This window comes from Rhinoraja longicauda, chromosome 7 (assembly GCF_053455715.1).
Source record: "Rhinoraja longicauda isolate Sanriku21f chromosome 7, sRhiLon1.1, whole genome shotgun sequence".
Classification (NCBI taxonomy): Eukaryota; Metazoa; Chordata; class Chondrichthyes; order Rajiformes; family Arhynchobatidae; genus Rhinoraja; species Rhinoraja longicauda.
The window spans coordinates 72396822-72402189 of NC_135959.1; positions in this window are offsets into that span (position 1 = coordinate 72396822).

Genomic DNA, 5368 nt, shown 5'->3' on the forward strand with positions numbered 1-5368 from the left:
TGCTGGAATAACTCAACGGGTCAGGCAGCCTCTGTGGAGAACATGGATAGGTGACGCTTTGGGTCGGGATCCTTCACCCGACTGATTGAAGTGGGGTGGAGTGGGGGGTGCGGAAGAAACTGGATGTGAGAAAAAAAAAAAGGACAAATTGGGGGGCAGCAACAGATGATCCCAGGCAAGGGGGTTCCCTGATAGGCAGATTTGTGATTAACAATGACTTGAGCCCAAGAGGGATGCATTGTTGTGAACTGTGGAGCAGGTTAACGGACTTTAAATGGGGGGGGAGTAGGGGGAGGGAAAGGAAAGTGGGGGGGAGGGGTGGGGAACGTTGAGTGAAGAGGGGAAAGACGGAGAGAGGTGTATGTAGAAGTTACATGGGATGGCAGGAATTTCATATGAAGAAAGACTGGATAGACTAGGCTTATACTCGCTGGAATTTAGAAGACTGAGGGGGGATCTTATTGAAACATATAAAATTCTTAAGGGGTTGGAGAGGCTAGATGCGGGAAGATTGTTCCCGATGTTGGGGAAGTCCAGAACCAGGGGTCACAGCTTAAGGATAAGGGGGAAGTCTTTTAGGACCGAGATGAGAAAACATTTCTTCACACAGAGAGTGGTGAGTCTGTGGAATTCTCTGCCACAGAAGGTAGTTGAGGCCAGTTCATTGGCTATATTTAAGAGGGAGTTAGATGTGGCCCTTGTGGCTAAAGGGGTCAGGGGGTATGGAGAGAAGGCAGGTACAGGTTACTGAGCTGGATGATCAGATATGATCATATTGAATGGCGGTGCAGGCTCGAAGGGCCGAATGGCCTACTCCTGCACCTATTTTCTATGTCTATGTTTCTATGTTACCTAAAATTGGAGAATTCAATGTTCATACCACTGGAGTGTAAGCTAGCCAAGCGGAATATGAGGTGCTGTTCCTCCAGTTTGTATGTGGCCCAGGACAGAAAGGTCCGTGTGGGAATGGGGAGGGGAGTTGAAATAGTTGGCAACTTGGAGATCCAGCAGGCCTTGGCGGACTGAGTGTTCAATTAATCTATTAGCCAACCATCGACATCCAAAATGGTCACACAAATGTTCTATTCATTATTTGTAGCTAGCTGGGTGTAATGATCTTCAAAGTAAAAAGTGCTGGAAGAACTCAGCGGGTCAGGCAACATCTGTGGAGGGAATGGACAGAGCTTTCGGGTCAGGACCCTTCTTCAGACAGATGGAATGGGAGGGGGGGGAGAAAGTTGGAAAAGGGACAAAGTCTGGCAAATGATTAGTTTAGTTTAGTTTAGTTTAGTTTAGAGATACAGCATGGAAACGGGCCTTTCAGCACACCGAGTCTGTATGACTAGCGATCGCCCAATCGCCCATCCACTAGTCCTATCCTACACACTAGAAGGAATTTGCAGAAGCCAATTAACCTACAAACCTGTACGTCTTTGGAGTGTGGGTGGAAACTTGAGCACCCGGAGAAAACCCGCGTGGTCACTGGGAGAACGTACAAATTCTGTCCAGACAGCACCCATAGTCAGGATCAAACCCGGGTGTCTGGCGCTGTAAGACAGCAACTCTATCGCTGCGCCACTGTGCGTAATTCCAAACTAAGGTCTTCTACAAACTGTGTCTTTCGTTGTACTCCAGACTTCGGTTTGGCACTATAAGGGTTACCTAGTACTACTGATTATTAACATTGTATTATGATTATTGGATATTTATTGATGTGTTATGGTGTTTACAGCCCTGCTAAGGTGCAGCAAGTTGGAATTTCATTGTTCCATTGCCGGTACATATGACAATTATAACCACTCTTATAGACAATAGACAATAGACAATAAGTGCAGGAGGAGGCCATTCGGCCCTGCGAGCCAGCACCGCCATTCAATGTGATCATGGCTGATCATTCTCAATCAGTACCCTGTTCCGGCCTTCTCCCCATACCCCCTGACTCCGCTATCCTTAAGAGCTATATCTAGCTCTCTCTTGAATGCATTCAGAGAATTGGCCTCCACTGCCTTCTGAGGCAGAGAATTCCACAGATTCACAACTCTCTGACTGAAAACGTTTTTCCTCATCTCAGTTCTAAATGGCCTACCCCTTATTCTTAAACTGTGGCCCCTTGTTCTGGACTCCTCCAACATTGGGAACATGTTTCCTGCCTCTAACGTGTCCAACCCCTTAATAATCTTATATGTTTCGATAAGATCTCCTCTCATCCTTCTAAATTCCAGTGTATACAAGCCTGGTCGCTATAGTCCTTCAACATATGACAGTCCCGCCATTCCGGGAATTAACCTAGTAAACCTGCCCTCAATAGCAAGAATATCCTCTTGACTCCTGAGACTCACAACAATACAACTGCATAAGGGCAGCACATCCTCTTCCCCAAAGATGCACAAGTCCATAAATCATAGGAGCAGAATTAGGCCATTCGGCCCTTCGAGCCTGCTCCACCATCCCATCATGGCTGATCTATCTTTCCCTCTCAACCTCATTCTCCTGCATTCTTCCCCTAACCCCTAACACACCCTTACTAATCAAGAATCTGTCAATCTCCGCCTTAAAAATACCCATTGACTTGTTCTCCACAGTCACCTGAGGCAATGAATTCCATAGATTCACAACCCTCTGTCTAAGGAAATTCCTCCTCATCTCCATTCTATAGGTACGTCCTTTTATTCTGAGGCTGCGCCCTCTGGTCCTAGACTCTCGCACTAGTGGAAACATCCTCTCCACATCAGGCATGAGTGAAGCACATGCAGTCCTATTTTTCCATGAAAGCAGTTTTTTATTAAATTCCATTCATTTAATGAAATGAGTTTAAATTCTACAGCTGTTCTGGTGGGATTGGAACTCAGAGCACTAAACCATTAGTTCATGCTGCTAGATTGCAAAGCCAGTGATCCTTTCCCATAGAACATAAACATAAATTAGGCATTCTTCAAATGGTATCCTTTGCTTCATCAGTGAAACATTTCCACATGTTCATTGATGTTCATTGATGTTCCCATGGCTTCAAGAGTCAAGTGTGTTTACTTTAGTTTGGAGATGGAGCAGGGATGCAGGCTCTTCGGCTCACTGCGTCCACGTCGATCATCAATCACCCGTTCACTCTAGTCCTATGTTATCCCTCTCGCTCATCCACTCCATACACACTTGGAACAATTTACAGAGGGTCAATTAACCCACAAACACACACGGAGGAAAGACGTGCAGCCCTAGTGAGACCACACCTGGAGTACTGTGTGCAGTTTTGGCCTCCAAATTTGAGGGAGGATATTCTTGCTATTGAGGGCGTGCAGCGTAGGTTCACTAGGTTAATTCCCGGAATGGCGGGACTGTCGTATGTTGAAAGACTGGAGCGACTAGGCTTGTAAACGCTGGAATTTAGAAGGACGAGAGGGGTTTATGTGTGTGTGAGTGTGTGTGTGTGTGTGTGTGTGTGTGTGTGTGTGTGTGTGTGTGTGTGTGTGTGTGTGTGTGTGTGTGTGTGTGTGTGTGTGTGTGTGTGTGTGTGTGTGTGTGTGTCCAAAGTCTAAAAATCCAATGTCTACCCACCCTTTCCTGTGGCTGAATCCCTGTATTCCATGCATTACTGTGGTAAACCTCCTCTGCACCCTCTCCAACACATCCCCAATCCTTCCTGTAATGGGGCAACCCGAACTGCACTCTTCCAAAACAATATTTAATTTTTGTTAAAAAGAAGACACAAAAGCACTGGAGTAACTCAGCGGGTCAGGCAGGATCTCTGGAGAACACGGATAGACGACGTTTCACAGAGTGCTGGAGTAACTCAGCGGGTCAGGCAGGATCTCTGGAGAACACGGATAGACGACGTTTCACAGAGTGCTGGAGTAACTCGGCGGGTCAGGCAGGATCTCTGGAGAACACGGATAGATGACGTTTCGAGTTGGGACCCTTCTACAATCATAGAAAACATAGAGCATAGAAAATAGGTGCAGGAGGAGGCCATTCGGCCCTTCGAGCCAGCACTGCCATTCATTGTGATCATCCACAATCAGTTTATTTCCTTTAGCACTTTGTGTCTTTTTATGTAATCAAGCATATTATCCTTTTTTGTGTAAGAAAATAACTGCAGATGCTGGTGCAAATCGAAGGTATTTATTCACAAAATGCTGGAGTAACTCAGCAGGTCAGGCAGCATCTCGGGAGTGAAGGAATGGGTGACGTTTCGGGTCGAGACCCTTCTTCAGACTGATGTCAGGGGGGCGGGACAAAGGAAGGATATAGGTGGAGACAGGAAGATAGAGGGAGATCTGGGAAGGTGGAGGGGAAGAGAGGGACAGAGGAACTATCTAAAGTTGGAGAAGTCGATGTTCATACCACTGGGCTGCAAACTGACCAGGCGAAATATGAGATGCTGTTCCTCCAATTTCCGGTAGGCCTCACTATGGCACTGGAGGAGGCCCATGACAGAAAGGTCAGACTGGGAATGGGAGGGGGAGTTGAAGTGCTCAGCCACCGGGTGATAAGATTGGTTAACGCGGACTGAGCGCAAGTGTTGAGCGAATCGATCGCTGAGCCTGCGTTTGGTTTCGCCGATATAAATAAGTTGACATCTGGAGCAGCGGATGCAATAGATGAGATTGGAGGAGGTGCAGGTGAACCTCTGTCTCACCTGGAAAGACTTTTTGGGTCCTTGGATGGAGTTGAGGGGGGAGGTAAAGGGACAGGTGTTGCATCTCGTGCGGTTGCAGGGGAAAGTGCCCAGGGATGGGGTGGTATCTTTTTTTGTGATTTAGTTCAGTTTCGTTTAGAGATACAGCATGAAAACAGGCCCATGCCGACCAGTGATCCCTGCACATTGACTCTATCTTACACACACCAGGAACAATTTACAATTTTAACAAGCCAGTTAACCTACAAACCCTGTACGTCTTTGGAGCGTAAGAGAAAACCCGAGCACCCAGAGAAAACCCACACGGTCACGGAACAGTCAGCACCCATAGTCAGAATCGAACTCGGGACTCTGGCACTGTGAGGCAGCAACTCTACCGCTGCGCCACCGTGCCACACAACCGGATAGAAAGAAGGGTCTCGACCCGAAACGTCACCCATTCCTTCTCTCCCGAGATGCTGCCTGACCTGCTGAGTTACTCCAGCATTTTGTGAATGTATAGAAACAAAAACCGTGTAATACTCTTAATCCAGCACTATGGTATCTCTACATTCAATAGTGCCCATTGGTAGTTATTTTCAAATGTCTAAAAATAAACCATGAGTAATAAAAATATATGCTTCCCGATGATCAACCCAGTGATGTTATCTGCTGTTGTGTCACTCGGGCTCGGTGGGCCTAAGGGACTGTTTCGGCACTGTATCTCTAAAGTCTAAAGGCTTTTTCCACAGAGGTGAA